At 44.2% G+C, this 15868-nt stretch overlaps 1 pseudogene; it reads right to left on the bottom strand.

The window, feature by feature from the left end:
• Positions 1-14102: 14102 nt before the first annotated feature.
• Positions 14103-15328, bottom strand: LOC102146883 (heterogeneous nuclear ribonucleoproteins C1/C2 pseudogene; annotated as a pseudogene).
• Positions 15329-15868: the final 540 nt, after the last annotated feature.

The following is a 15868-nucleotide window of genomic DNA, read 5'->3' as shown; positions in this document are numbered from 1 at the left end:
GGAGTGCAGTGGCACAATCTCGGCTCACTGCAACCTCTGCCTCCTAGGTTCAAGCAATTCTCCTCCCTCAGCCTCCCAAGTACCTGGGACTACAGGTGTGTGCCACCACACCCAGCTAATTTTTTGTATTTTTAGTAGCTATGGGGTTTTCCCGTGTTAGGCGGGATGGTCTTGATCTACTGACTTCCTGATCTGTGCACTTTGGGCTCCCAGAGTGCTGGGATTACAGGCATGAGCCACTGCACCTGGCCCAACTCATTCTTTTCAAAAGCTTGTCCATTGTATGAATGTATCATAATTTATGTAATACCCTATACTGTACATTTATACCTGCGGCCTATTTTTTTGCTATTGTAAATGTATTAACACAGAGACAGTTTTATGTTGTCAGCAGTTAATATGACAATCCTTCCTCTTTGGCAGAAATGATCTGGTCTGACAAACTCTGCCTGTGGAGCAAATGCCAGCCTCTGGGGCTGGCTTTTCAAGACTGGCCACCTGATTTTCTGAATAATAAGGGATTGAAGGGACCTCAGGGTGGGTCAGAGGAGAGCTGGAGGCTGAAGTGAAGAGGCAGATCTTTAGAGGATTTTCCGGTGAAATGCCACTGAGAGATGTGATGTCCCACCTGTGTTCCTGCCTACCTTGGCAAGCTGCAAAAATCCCTGCATCCTCACTGTGACTGGGTTCCTGGTGGAATCCCCTGAAGGGGTGAGGTTGTGTGTTGAGGTTGATGCAAGGTGGAACCAGAGTCAGTCTGCAGCCACATCCTGTGTTCCATAAACAATATTTATGTGCTTTTGGTCACCAGGATGGATTTATCGCCTTAGGGCAAATTCTCAGAAGTGAAATTTCTGGTTCTTATATAGGTTGCCAAATCACACTCTTTCAGCAATTTGCAATAAATTACACCTTTATTAATAGTGATTAAAGTCCTCCTCAACCTATAATAACAGTGACTATCGTTTTCACTTTTGCCAATCTTTTAGGATAAAAATAATATCTAATCATTGCTTTAATTTGAATTTCTTGAGTTATTGCTGATGTCAAGCATCTTTTCATGTTTATAAGTTGTAATTCTTCTGTGAAACACTCGTTCATTCATTTCTATTGTCTATTTTTTTTTTGAAACGGAGTCTCGCTCTGTCGCCCAGGCTGGAGTGCAGTGGCGCGAAATCAGCTCACTGCAAGCTCCGCCTCCCGGGTTCACGCCATTCTCCTGCCTCGGCCTCCCAAGTAGCTGGGACTACAGGCGCCCGCCACCAGGCCCGGCTAATTTTTTGTATTTTTAGTAGAGACGGGGTTTCACCATGTTAGCCAGGATGGTCTCAATCTCCTGACCTCGTGATCCACCGCCTCGGCCTCCCGAAGTGTCTTTTTTTTTTTTTTTTTTTTTTTTTTTTGAGACGGAGTTTCGCTCTTATTGCCTAGACTGAAGTGCAATGGCACCACCTCGGCTTACTGCAACCTTCACCTCCCGGGTTCAAGCGATTCTCTTGCCTTAGACTCCCGAGAAGCTAGGATTACAGACACGTGCCACCACGCCAGGTAATTTTTTTTTTTTTTTTTTTTTTTTTTTTTGAGATGGAATCTTGCTTTGTCACCTAGGCTGGAGTGCAGTGGTGAGATTTCGGCTCACTACAACCTCCAACTCCTGGGTTCAAGCGATTCTTCTGCCTCAGCCTCCCGAGTAGCTGGGACTACAGGTGTGTGCCACCACGCCTGGCTAATTTTTGAATCCACGCCTGGCTAATTTTTGTATTTTTAGTAGAGACGGCGTTTCACTATATTGACTTGGCTGGTCTCAAACTCCTGACCTCGTGATCTGCCATCTCAGCCTACCAAAATACTGGGATTACAGGCATGCGCCACCATGTCCGGCTAATTTTGCATTTTTAGTAGAGATGGGGTTTCTCCATGTTGGTCAGGCTGGTCTCAAACTGCTGACCTCAGGTGATCTACCCCTCTCTGCCTCCCGAAGTGTTGGGATAGTTCATTTTTTTTTGTTCTTTTTTTTAGACTCTTGCTTCTCTCTGCCTTTTTTTTTTTTTTTTTTTTTTTTTTTGAGACAGAGTCTTGCTCTGTCACCCAGGCAAGTGTAATGGGGTGATCTAGGGTCACTGCCACCTCCACCTCCTGGGTTCAAGCAATTTTTGTGCCTCAGCCTCCTGAGTAGCTGGGAGTACAGGCACGCTCCACCACGCCTGGCAAATTTGTGTGTGTGTGGTGTGTGTAGTTGTAGTAGAGATGTGGTTTTGCCATGTTGGCCAGGCTGATCTTGAACTCTTGACCTCAGGTGATCCACTTGCGTCGGCCTCCCAAAGTGCTGGGATTACAGGTGTAAGCCACCATGCCGGGCCTTTTTTTTTTTATTTTTAAAGGAGTAAAGTGAACATTAACAAAGATTCTGTAGGAAGACAGAAGGATCTATGCCACTAGTTTATCTTTTTTACTGTTGATTTGGTAAGAATTCTTTGTATATTATTGGGAATATTGGAGCCAGATTATTATTATTATTATTATTATTAGCTTGCTGGCCCAAAGTTCCTAGCTTCTGTCTCTTTTCTTTTTTATTTTCATTTTTAGTTTTGGAGACAGAGTCTCGCTCTGTCACCAAGGCTGGAGTGCAGTGGCGCGATCTCGGCCCACTGCAACCTCTGTCTCCTGGGTTCAGGTGATTCTTCTGCATCAGCTTCCCAAGCAGCTGGGACTACAGGGTCATGCCACCACGTCTGGCTAATTTTTGTATTTGTAGTAGAGAAGGGTTTTCACCATGTTGGTCGGGCTGGTCTCGAACTCCTGACCTCAGGTGATCCACCTGCCTCAGCCTCCCAAAGTGCTGGCATTACAGGCTTAAAATATTTTTTAAAGAGACAGAAGCAGGCTGGGTGCAGTGGCTCACGCCTGTAATCCCAGCACTTTGGGAGGCCAAGGCGGGTAGATCACCGGAGGTCAGGAGTTCCAGACCAGCCTGGCCAACATGACGAAACCCCATCTCTACTAAAAATACAAAAATTGGCTGGGTGTGGTGGTGATGGGTACCTATAATCCTAGCTATTCGGGAGGCTGAGACAGGAGAATCACTTGAGCCTGGAGGTGGAGGTTGCAGTGAGCCAAGATTCTACCACTGCACTCCATCCTGCACAACAGAGTGAAACTCTGTCCAAAAAAAAAGAAAAAAAAATTATTTTAATAGCTTTTGGGGGTATAAGTGGTTTTCTGTTACATGGATGAATTAAGTAGCAGTGAATTCTGAGATTTTAGTGCACCTGTCACTTGAGTAGTGTATATTGTGCCTAATATGTAGTTTTTCATCCCTAGTCCCCCTCCTACCACCCCGTTCTGACTCTCTAAAGTTCATCCATTATGTCACTCTAAATGCCTTTGCATACTCATAGATTAGCTCCCACTTATAAGTGAGAACATTCAGTTTTTGGTTTTCCACTCCTGTGTTAGCATAATGGCTTAGCATAATGACTCCAGCTCCATCCAAGTTGCTGCAAAAGACATTATATTTCTTTTTGTGGCTGAGAAGTATTCCATGGTGTATATATACCACATTTTCTTTATTCATTCATTAGTTGATGGGCATTTAGGTTAGTTCCACACCTTTGCAATTGTGAATTGTGCTACTGTAAACATATGTGTACAAGTGTCTTTTTCTTTTTATTTATTTTATTTATTTATTTACTTATTTGAGATGGAGTCTCGCTCTGTCGCCCAGGCTGGAGTGCAGTGGTACAATCTCGGCTTACTGCAAGCTCCACCTCCTGGGTTCATGCCATTCTCCTGCCTCAGCCTCCTGAGTAGCTGGGACTACAGGCGCCTGCCACCATGCCCAGCTAATTTTTTTTGTATTTTTAGTAGAGACGGGGTTTCACTGTGTTAGCCAGGATGGTCTCGATCTCCTGACCTCGCGATCCACCGGCCTCGGCCTCCCAAAGTGCTGGGATTACAGGTGTGAGCCACTGCGCCTAGCCACACGTGTCTTTTTCATATAAAGTCTTCTTTTCCTTTGAATAGATAACCCAGTAGTGGGATTGCTGGATGGAATGGTAGATCTACTTTAAGCTCTTTAAGGAATCTCCATACTGTTTTCCACAGAGGTTGTACTAATTTACATTCCCACCAGCAGCATATAAGCATTTCCTTTCCCCTACATCCATATCAACATTTACTGTTTTTTGACTTTTTAATAATGACTATTTTTGCTGGGTGTGGTGGCTCACGCCTACAATCCCAGCACTTTGGGAAGCTGAGGCGGGCAGATCACCTGAGGTTGGGAGTTTGAGACCAACCTGACCAACATGGAGAAACCCCATCTCTACAAAAAATACAAAATTAGCTGGGCATGGTGGCGCATGCCTGTAATCCCAGCTACTCAGGAGGCTGAGGCAGGAGAATCGCTCGAACCCGGGAGGCAGAGGTTTCAGTGAGCCAAGATGGCACCATTGCACTCCAGCCTGGGCAACAAGAGCGAAACTCTGTTGCAAAAAATATAAATAAATAAATAAATAAAAATAATGGCCATTTTTGCAGGAGTAAGGTGGTATCTCACTGTGGTTTTAATTTGCATTTCCCTAATGACTAGTGATGTTGAGTATTTTTTTCCATATGTTTGTTGGCCATTTGTATATCTTCTTTTCAGAAATATCTATTCATATTCTTTGCCCACTTTTTGATGAGATTATTTGTTTTCTTCTTGCTGGTTTGTTTGCGTTCCTTGTAGATTCTGAATACTAGTCATTTGTTCTATCCATAGTTTGCAAATATTTTCTCCCATTCTGTGGGTTGTCTGTTTACCCTCCTTATTTCTTTTGCTGTGCAGAAGCTTTTTAGTTTAATTAGGTCTCATTTACTTATTTTTGTTTTCATTGCCTTTGCTTTTGGGGTCTCAGTCATGAATTCTTTGCCTAGGCCGGTGTCTAGAAGAATTTTTCTAATGTTGTCTTCTAGAATTTTTATGGTTTCAGGTCTTAGATTCAAGTCTTTGATCATCTTGAGTTGATTTTTGTATAAGGTGAGAGATAGGGGGTACAGTTTCAGTCTTCTACATGTTGGCTTGCCAGTTTTCCCAGCACCATTTATTAAACAGGGTATCAATGCCACAATTTATGTTTTTGTATGCTTTGTTGAAGATCAGTTGGCTTTACATATTTAGCGTTATTTCTGGGTTCTTTCGGTTCCATTGGTCTGTGTGGAAGTCAGATTATTTTAATGAATATTCTGCAGTTGATTTCCCTTTTCTGTAATTTTCTTCAGTTTCCTATGTTGTGTAATCATATTTAATGTATTTTTCAATTATTTCAGTTTTTAGTTTTTTGTTTTTGTGGAGACAGGGTCTCACTCTGTTACCCAGGCTGGAGTGTAGTAGTGTAGCTTACTGCAGCCTTGAACTCCTGAGCTCACGTGATCCTCCTGCCTCAGCCTCCCAGTAGCTAGGACTACAGGTGTGTGCCACCATGCCTGGCTTTTTTTTTTTTTTTTTTTTAAGTTTTCGTAGGGATAGGGGTCTTGCCATGTTGCCCAGGCTGGTTTTGAACTCCTGGCCTTGAGCATTTTTCCTAAAGCACTGGAATTATGGGTATAAACCATCATGCACAGCCTAAAAGAGGAATTTCTAATGAATCTCTGAAGTTTTTCTTATTGTTTGAATTTTGGGAGAAAGGTTTTTTTCCCCTGGCTTACTCTGCTTATCTTAAGACTTTGAAACAACTCTGACATCTTCAAAATGTGTTGACATTTGTTGAATTTCAGCATTAATAGCTGTATTAGTCTGTTCTCACACTGCTGATAAAGACCTACCTGAGAGTAGGTAATTTATAAAGGAAAGAGGTTTAATTGACTCACATTTCCACGTGACTGGGGAGGTCTCCTAATCATGGTTGAAGGCGAATGAAGAGCAAAGTCACGTCTTACATGGCAGCAGGCAAGAGAGAATAAGTACCAAGTGAAAGGGGAAACCCCTTATAAAAAAATCATCTGGTCTCATGAGACTTATTCACTACCAGGAGAACAGTATGGAAAAAAACTGCCCTCATGATTCAATTGTCATCTCCCACTGGGCCCTACCCTTGACACATGGAGATTATTACAATTCAAGGTGACATTTGAGTGGAGAGACAGCCAAGCCATATGAGTAGCCAACTAGCATGAAGATTTATTTTGGGAGGGTGTCAGAGATTCTAATTCCTAGAACTCATTAGATCAATGACAGATAATCCAACTTCATTGTACACACAATTTATAAAATTATAATGAGTTAGGGCCGGGCATGGTGGCTTATGGCTGTAATCTCAGCACTTTGGGAGGCCGAGGCAGGCGGATCACAAGATCAGGAGTTCGAGACCAGCCTGGCCAACATAGCCGAACCCCGTCTCTACTAAAACTACAAAACATAGCTGGGTGTGGTCGCTGGCACCTATAATCCCAGCTACTCGGGAGGCTGAGGCAGGAGAATTGCTTGAGCCTGGGAGGCGGAGGTTGCAGTGAGCAGAGATAATGCCACTGCACTCCAGTCTGGGCGAAAAGAGCAAGATTCCATCTCAAAAACAAAAAACAAAAAACATCAGATAGGGCAATATCAGATAATCCAGCCTTTATTGTACATATAATTTCTAAACTTGTGATTAGATAATATATAATGTGATAGAATGATATGGTACAGCTGCTCCTAAGTCCCTGGCCTATATAATACACATTCCAGATGAGACTGAAGTTAAGCAGTAGGAAGCTCAGCATTCTAGCGTCAATGACATAAAACACTAATTTGCTTTAATGACCAGATGTGCAATTTAAGCAAATAGTTGGAAACCACCTCCACTTTAAATTTGTACAAACTCTTTCAGGACCTTAAATTGATTCAGTTATGTCCAGCTCAAACAGCACAGTCTAAAAACTATTTGATATAATTTTCAGAGTTATAGAAGGGAAGTTACTTTACTTTATCAAATTATTATTTTATAGAATTCTGCCTCATAGTGAACTGCTAATCGAATCATCTCTCTCTAAAATAGCCAAATCACTTACATATGAATTTTAGACTTTAGGTAAGCACCCTAAAATTTCTGGTCACCTGTCAAAGTGATTCACTTTTCACAGCAAGTTTCCAAGACAAATTATTTTACATTCTATTCTATCTGTATCCCCAGAGGTTATTATAAAGGATACAAAGAATGACACAATGGGCATGGACTGATATTTATTTGCAACATAAAGTAGGCTAACCATGAAATCACTACTGTATTTGGACTTGGAAATTAGAATGAGTCAGAAGAAGTAGGAGATGTTATGTGAAACTTGTTTAAATAAAGCCTCTAGTTTACATTCATTTGCTAAAGAGACAGGCCGGTTCGAGACTGATGGCATCTGACAGGGCACACTTGGCTCTTGCTTTTGGACTTCCCTTCCTCCAAACAGCAGAGCCCCACCCTTCCAGCCAAATACTGCACCTCCAGGCCTTCGCCTTCTCATGGCAGCCTCAGCACCTCAGCCTCCTCAGCCTTTTCTTCAACTACTAGCTTCTTCAACTTCTTCAGCTTCCTCAGCTTCCTCTGCTTCCCCAGCCTCCACAACCTTTTTTGCATCCTTGGAGTCTCAGCCTCTTCGTCTCCTTGTATCCTCAGCCTCTGACTTCTTGAGGCTTGGCTCCTTGGCCTCCTCCGTTCTCATTGGCTTTCGCGGTCTGGACCTCCCTCCCTCAGCCTCCTCTTTGATTTATCTGGGTATTTGAATGAACTCTTTGCATTTATTTCTGGTGGGAAGAGGACAAGATCCTGCCACCCTTCTCCTCCCACAGGTCTGTAGATATGCATTTTGCAAGGAAAATCAAGTTTTCATTTTCCTGAAGATTTGAGGTCAGAGTAGGGACTGATGGTGCTGACAGTAAAGCCCCTGTGTGGTGGGATAAAAGCCTTCACTGCCAGCTGCCCATCTAGAAAACCATCTAAAAGACTGTCAGCTGACATCAGGGGTCCTCGTTTACCAGGACATCCTCAACTGCTCCTTGGTTTCTCATAAGTGACTATTGAGTAGGCTGGTGCCAAACAAGAGTGTTAGACATCAGGCCTTGGAGGCCAGGTGCGGCCTCAGCTGGGCGTGGTGGCACACGCCTGTAGTCCCAGCTACTCATGAGGCTGAGGCAGGAGAATCACTGGAACCCGGGCGGCAGAGGTTGCAGTGAGCCAAGATCGCTCCACTGCACTAAAGCCTGGGCGACAGAGTGAGACTCGGTCTCAAAAAAAAAAAAAAAGAAATCAGGCCTTGGGGCCTGGCATACAGTAGTTAAGTGATTAGCTACTATATGTATGGTGGTTAGATAAACCTTCTTAGAACTCCTTTATCTTGAATGAAATTACCATATTTAGCCATGGTTCAATGTGTTTACCTTTACACATAACATTGCTGAGAGAAACTCCAAATTTGATTCTGCATCCGCCTGCTGCCTTGGTTTTTTTTTGAGACACAGTCTTGCTCTGTCGCCCAGGCTGGATTGCAGTGGCGTGATCTCAGCTCACTGCAACCATCACCTCCTGGGTTCATGCAATTCTCTTGCTTCAGCCTCCCAAGTAGCTGGGATTACAGGGGCCCATACCACAACCAACTAATTTTTGTATTTTTAGTAGACATGGGGTTTCACCATGTTGGTCAGGCTGGTTTTGAACTCCTAACCTCAAGTGATCTGCCCATTTTGGCTTCCCAAAGTTCTGGGATTACAGGCGTGAGCCACCGCGCCTGCCCGCTGCCACCCCCACCTGTTTTTTTTTTTTTTTTTTTTTTTGAGATGGAGTCTTGCTCTGTTGCCCAGGGTGGAGTGCAGTGGCATGATCTCGGCTCACTGCAACCTCCACCTCCCGGGTTCAAGCGATACTCTTGCCTCAGTCTCCTGAGTAGCTAGGACTACAGGTGCACACCACCACTAATTTTTGTATTTTTAGTAGAGACAGGGTTTCACCACGTTGGCCAGGCTGGTCTTGGACTCCTGACCTCAAGTGATCCACCTGCCTCGGCCTCCCAAAGTGCTGGGATTACAGGCATGAGACCGAACCTGGCTGATTCTGTTCCATTTTGAGGCACATGCATTTGCTGAACTCTCTTATTCCACAATGAGAGCCTATTTGAATAAAATACATATGGATGAAATGTTGATTGTAGTTCTGTTTATTTTCTTTATTTGTGCCTTTCAGTATTTACTATAATAAAAAATGCATAAAAGTTTTAGCAACCTTTTACTGTGTTTTGAGACATTGTGTAATACATCTTGAGGGTTTTCTTTCATTTATACTTGAATTTACTAGACTTGCTTGATCTTTTTCTTCACTATATCAAGCGACCAGATCAGCACTTTTTCTGCCCTGGGAACCAAATGTCACCCCTACTTTTCCATCTGCTGGCCCCGGAGCTCTCCAGCTTTTCAGCTCCTCCTTTTCCTTCTCATTCCCTCACAAACAGTTCCATCACTGCTCCTGGAATAGCTCAGCTGAGTCCTGGCAGGAGGGACTCAGACCTAGAACCCAGAGGTTACTGTGGCTGTCAGTCTAGGAATATCATGAAAACCTAGCAGGCAGGAGGAATCCCATATTTTGTGGCCTTCCTGTGTGCACATGTCTCCTACACTGGGCCATGAACTCCTCAAGTGCTGGCTCTATGCTACCTGCCCTACCACTCCCACAGCCCCTGGCAAAGGTAGGCCCTTAATACAGTCTTTTTTTTTTTTTTTTTTTTTTTAAGATGGAGTTTCACTCTTGTTGCCCAGGCTGGAGTGCAATGGCACAATCTCTACTCACTTCTACCTCAGCCTCCCGGGTTCAAGCGATTCTCCTGTCTCAGCCTCTGAAGTAGTTGGGATTACAGGTGCCCACCACCATGCCCGGCTAATTTTTGTATTATTTATTTATTTAGAGATGGAATTTCGCTCTTGTTGCCCAGGCTGGAGTCCAATGGCGTGATCTTGGCTCACTGCAACCTTTGCCTCCCAGGTTCAAGCGATTCTCCTGCCTCAGACTCCCGAGTAGCAGGGATTACAGGCTTGCGCCATGATGCCCGGCTAATTTTGTATTTTTTTTTTAGTAGAGACAGGGTTTCTTTTTTTTTTTTTTTTTTTTTGAGACGGAGTCTTGCTCTGCCGCCCAGGCTGGGGTGCAGTGGCCGGATCTCAGCTCACTGCAAGCTCCGCCTCCCAGGTTTACGCCATTCTCCTGCCTCAGCCTCCCGAGTAGCTGGGACTACAGGCGCCCGCCACCTCACCCGGCTACTTTTTTGTATTTTTTAGTAGAGACGGGGTTTCACCGTGTTAGCCAGGATGGTCTCGATCTCCTGACCTCGTGATCCGCCCGTCTCGGCCTCCCAAAGTGCTGGGATTACAGGCTTGAGCCACCGCACCCGGCCTAGAGACAGGGTTTCTTCATGTTGGTCAGGTTGGTCTCAAACTCCCAATCTCAGGTGATCCGCCCACCTCGGCCTCCCAAAGTGCTGGGATTACAGGCGTGAGCCACCACACCCGGCCTAATTTTTGTATTTTCAGTAGAGACCGGGTTTACACCATGTTGGCCAGGTTGGTCTCAAACTCTTGACCTTAGGTGGTCTGCCTGCCTCAGCCTCCCAAAGTGCTGGGATTACAGGCGTGAGCCACCATGTACAGTCTTAAACTTAATTACACCATCGTTTCCATAGGCCATATGAACGTATTTCTTTTTAGATCATAGACTCTCTGAGAGCAGAGGTCATGTGACATTGATCTTTCTGTAACTTGGCACTGGCTCAGCTGCTGTATTGTGGGTACATTGTAATGGGCAGTAAGTGAAGGGGTTGGTGGAACTACTGGGTAATTGGAACTGAAAAGACAACTTAAGTGAAAACTTTCCGGATACAGACAACATGGAATAGTTTTCTGAAAACCTGTCATTTTTTTCGCATAGGTTGGAAGTATTTTTAGTATAAAAGTTTTCTTCGATCTGAAAGTACAAGATGAGCCATGGTTAATAAACAGGGATAGCCAGCGACAGCAGGTAAGCCACATTTGGGTGACAACGGTCAGCTCACGCACTTGATGAGAGTGAGGTTGTATGGGGACATGTCCTAACAAAGGAGGCAGACCTGAGACACTTGGAGGAATGACTTGTCGTCACCTAGGAACAGAAACAAGGGGTCGGGGGAGGAGAAGGGATGTAAAACTGGTATGCCATTTCTGGCCTGAAAATCAAGGTTCTTTCTGCCATAAACAGGAATGAGAAAGGTGGAAAGAAAAGTTAGTTTTTGGTGCAAGATTAGTTTGTGTCCTTGAACTTCAGTGTCCATAGTTATTAAATAGGAGCCATACTTGCTCTGAGGAAATGAGATAATGAAAGCACTTTGTAAACTAGGAAGGACCAGATGATTGTAATGTGTTAGTGATAATTGTTATCATTTTAATTATATTTAAATACATCCTGTCAGCAGGTAGAATAAAGACCTGAAGTGCTGTTTGGGATCCAAAGGGAGGGCCGAGCCACCTGAGGAAGCAGGCATGAATGGGGAGAGGCAGAGGAGACAACAGATCTTTAGGAATACAGAAGAAAATAGTTTTTTTCAAAGGAATCCAAGGAGCAGTGAGAACTCCAGGAGAAGTTTGGATAGTGCAGTGTGGTAGAAACCAAGACTGTGGGGAGTTTTTAGAAGGTAGAAATGTTCAGTAGTGGCTGGGCACGGTGGCTCATGCCTGTAATCCCAGCACTTTGGGAGGCTGAGGTGGGTAGATCACCTGAGGTCGGGAGTTTGAGACCAGCCTGGCTAACATGGTGAAACCCTGTTTCTACTAAAAATATAGAATTAGCCAGGCGTGGTGGTGCGCGCCTGTAGTCCCAGCTGCTAGGGAGGCTGAGGCAGGAGAATCGCCTGAACCTAGGAGGCAGAGGTTGCAGTGAGTCGAGATTGTGCCATTACATTCCAGTCCAGGTGACAGAGTGAGACTCCGTCTCAAAAAAAAAAAAAAAAAAAAAAAAAGTTCAGTAGTGTGAAGTGCTGCAGAGAGGTTCAGTAAGAAGATGATTAAACTTTATTGAATTTGGCTTGAAGGAAGTTTTGGTGAACTTGAGGAAATGGTTTCACTAGAGGGTAGAAAGAGAACCCAGATTTTGTATGTTTTGGAGGGGTGGCTGGGCTAGGTCTTAAGGTACCCAACGAGAGGAATGGTGGCTTTAGGTATCACCACAACTGCAGGTACTTCGCAGCCAAAAAATGATAGCTTAATGTAATTTTGTAACTCTCATTCCAAAAAAAGGATTTGGACCCGCAAAGTGGGGAGAAGTAGTTCAAAAAGGGCAGAAAGATTAGCTGAGAATGTTTGAAAGGTGCAGGAAAGTGGGAGAGGAAAGTGACGAGACTCTTGATCTGTGACAGAAAGTGACAAAGTCCAAGAGGAGGGCATAGCTTTACAGATTAGAGACAACTCTCATGAGGCTGGGAGAAAATGTGGGGTGGTAAGTGTAGGGTGGTGATGGTTGTGAGGAAGGGGAGGGCTTGTAAAGGATGTTTGGAGGATCTCAGAGCATTGGGAGCGCACAAGACAGGCAGAGCAGGAGGGAGGCTGCCCACTGAGTGCAGAGTAAGAGAGAAATGGATAGAATTGGGCAGTTTAAGAAGAGAAGCTGTGAAACCGTACTGGAAAAAATGCTAGATATTTAGCAAATGTTTCTTGTAGTATAAAGAGCATACAAAAATTGGAAAATATAAATATTATTATTATTATTATTTTTTTGAGACACAGTTTCACTTTGTTGCCCAGGCCGGAGTGCAGTGGCCCAATCTTGGCTTACTGCAACCTCTGCCTCCCAGGTTTAAGCGATTCTTGTGCCTCAGCCTCCAGAGTAGCTGGGACTACAGGTGCGTGCCACCATTCCCAGCTAGTTTTTGTATTATTAATAGAGATGAGGTTTCGCTATGTTGGCCAGGCTGGTCTCAAACTCCTGACCTCAAGTGATCTGCCTGCCTTGGTCTCCCAAAGTGCTGGGATTATAGGTGTGAGCCACCATGCCCGTCTCAAATATTCATTGTTTATACCCATCTAAAAACTGTTAATTTTCATACAACTCTGAAAATATATAGTAACTAGATCCTTAATAAATGTTGGTTGAATTAAGGTCTATTTATTAGATTTCAGCTAGGCACTGACCTCATTTATGAATACAACTATGTGGTTGTGTGTGTGTGTGTGTATGTGTGTGTATGTGTGTGTTTCTTTTAAGTTGCTGCAGTTGGCATTCTATTTTTATTTGAAATTTTTTGCATACCCAACTCAGACCTAATTGTGTCAGTAGCTTTGACCCAGGGCTCTGCTTTGAAGAGGCTGGCAGCCCTGGGCTGACATGCTTTCCTATGCCCCTTCTCCTCTGGGCAGAGGGCCTGAGGTTGGGCAGTCTTCATGGGCTATTGGTTGCTTCCATCACCTGCCTCACCTGCTACCTCAGGGCTGAGCTTTGCTAACGCACAAAATGACTTCTTAGTAACATGTATTTGAAAGACTAAAACTGAGTCAAGGTCCTGGTTTGCTGATTGGACAGCAATCAGAGGTTGCTCCATAGCCCTGGAAACCACTTGGGTTCTGCTGGTGTCTGTCCTGATGCTGCTTTGAGTCAGATGTTGAGGTCAGCCTGGCCCACTTTGCCATCAGCATTACGTTGCTAAGGTACCAATGTTCTGCCTTCCCATTCTGCCCTGGTATTTTCTTTTTTTTTTTTTTTTTTTTCCTCCAAATTCCTGGTTTAATAAGGACTTGTTTATTTTGAGGAAAAAAGGTCCCAAACATCAGGCTGTTCACAAAAATAACCCACAGTATCAACTTTAGAAAACAAATCTTAAGACTATAACACTAATTATTTTTCTAGAGGATGCATTTGACATGCCAACTCTCATTCACAAAAATACATTGTTACATTCGTGTTGAACTGCCCCACACAGCACACTAATGTGGGGGTGTAACACACATACTTCTAACTCAAAGCTGCTTTCAGGAGCTACTCAACTAAATGAGATTGCCTTTGCATTTAGGGAAGCAACTACTGAACTTATGTATGAATGAAAAGAACTGTACTCCCTGCATAACAAGAGATTATTTTGGAGACAATTGATAAAAACCATACATCCTTTTTATTGTTAAGTCATAAAGAGGTATCAAAATTAAAAGCAAAAATTACAGGGTAAGACTTAACAAAACTACTAGGAGCGTCAAAGGAAGTGAAAATGGGACTAGGCGCGGGGCAATATGAATTAATGAACATGGGAAGGACAAGGATGGGGAGAACAGTGAGCATGTGCTGAAGATACTAGGGGAGAGGATCTGGTGAAAAATTTGATCTTAGACAAGCGCCTAGGTAAAGAAATAATGGGATAAGATTTCTAAACCCCACTATGTGCTTAAGAGTCATCCTCGACATTGGCGCTGTCTCTGTCATCCTCTCCTTCCTCAGCCTCTTTTTCATCATCCTTGATCAACTCCAGCTGGTCATCCCCCCGATCTTCATTATCATCATCATCCAGTAGGTCCCCCTCCTCAGCAGAGTCATCGGCACCCCCCTCAGACTCCATCTTCACATTAGTCTCATCTTTCTTCACGGAGCTGCTGCTCTGCTCCTCTTCTGACTTATCGTTCTTCATTTCTACTGCTTGTTTGCTCTGTTCCTTTTCAATTTTTTCCAGGTTTTCCAGGAGAGAATCCACTTTTTGTTTAATCTGGGTCAACTCCTTCTTAATGGCCTGAAGGTCATCTCCTTTCAACTTTCCAGACTTGGAAGATCCCTGCTGTCCACTCTTAGAATTGAAGCCACTTTTGCCCCTTCGTGAGGTGTTTCCTGATACACGCTGACGTTTCGAGGGCACTACAGCCCGAGCAATAGGAGGAGGAGGAGGTACACGTGCTGGGTAACTGTACATCCTATCATAATAGTCCCGTTGAAAGTCATAGTCCAAGTCAAAAGAGGAGCCGTACATCTCCGCTGCAGATCGTTTCACACCTGCTTTTCCTTGGTTCACTTTTGGCTCTGCAGCCAGGTTAATATCTAAAACCTGGCCAGCAATCATTCTCCCATCCTCTCCTGCTACAGCAGCCCGGGCATTTCTCTCATTATCATATTGAACGAAGGCAAAGCCCTTATGAACAGAGCAGCCCACAATTTTGCCATACTTTGAAAAGATTGCCTCCACATCAGATTTCTTGACCACAAGAGTGTTGAGATTCCCAATGAACACACGGGAGTTCATGGAGCGAGGATCTGTCTTGTTGGTAACGTTGCTGGCCATTGTGTTTGATGATAAGGTTTCTCACAAAGCTGAAAATGTAGCTGAAGATCAAAAAAATCTCACAGGAAGGGGGAGGGAGAAGAGATTCAATTCTGAGTCTCCTACTCCCGGATTCTGCGTGGAGAAACCGACTGCTGGTCGAGGTCGGCAGCGCGGCCACAACCGCTCAGTCTTCATCTCTTCACCTGCCCTGGTATTTTCATCTTCCAGGAACATCACTGCAACTGAACCCTTCTTGCCAACCCTCTCTCTCTTGCCCCCGACTTCACTTTCCTGTATAAACAAAGACTCCTCTGCTGTCACCTTCTTTGGGAACACTCTATCTCTTTCTTTTTCCCTGAGGATATGACCTAAGTCCTCCTACCACAGAGCTGGGGGTGGGACTGGGGGTGGGGTGGGATTGGCTTTCTGCTTGCTCTCCAGTACTGCCTCCTAACCAAAACCATGTGCCACTGGGCTTTGCCCCCTTCATCCGCCTGTCTCCTGAGCTTTTCTCTACACTCACTGCAGACTTTGACATTTGCTTTATAGACTTTCCCTCTCGACACTTAGTCCTGCCATTATCCTGGACAACTTTATCTTTCCTGTGGTCTTTTTT

The sequence above is a fragment of the Macaca fascicularis genome, chromosome 7 (assembly GCF_037993035.2).
Source record: "Macaca fascicularis isolate 582-1 chromosome 7, T2T-MFA8v1.1".
NCBI lineage: Eukaryota > Metazoa > Chordata > Mammalia > Primates > Cercopithecidae > Macaca > Macaca fascicularis.
This window is presented reverse-complemented; position numbering and strand designations above follow the sequence as displayed.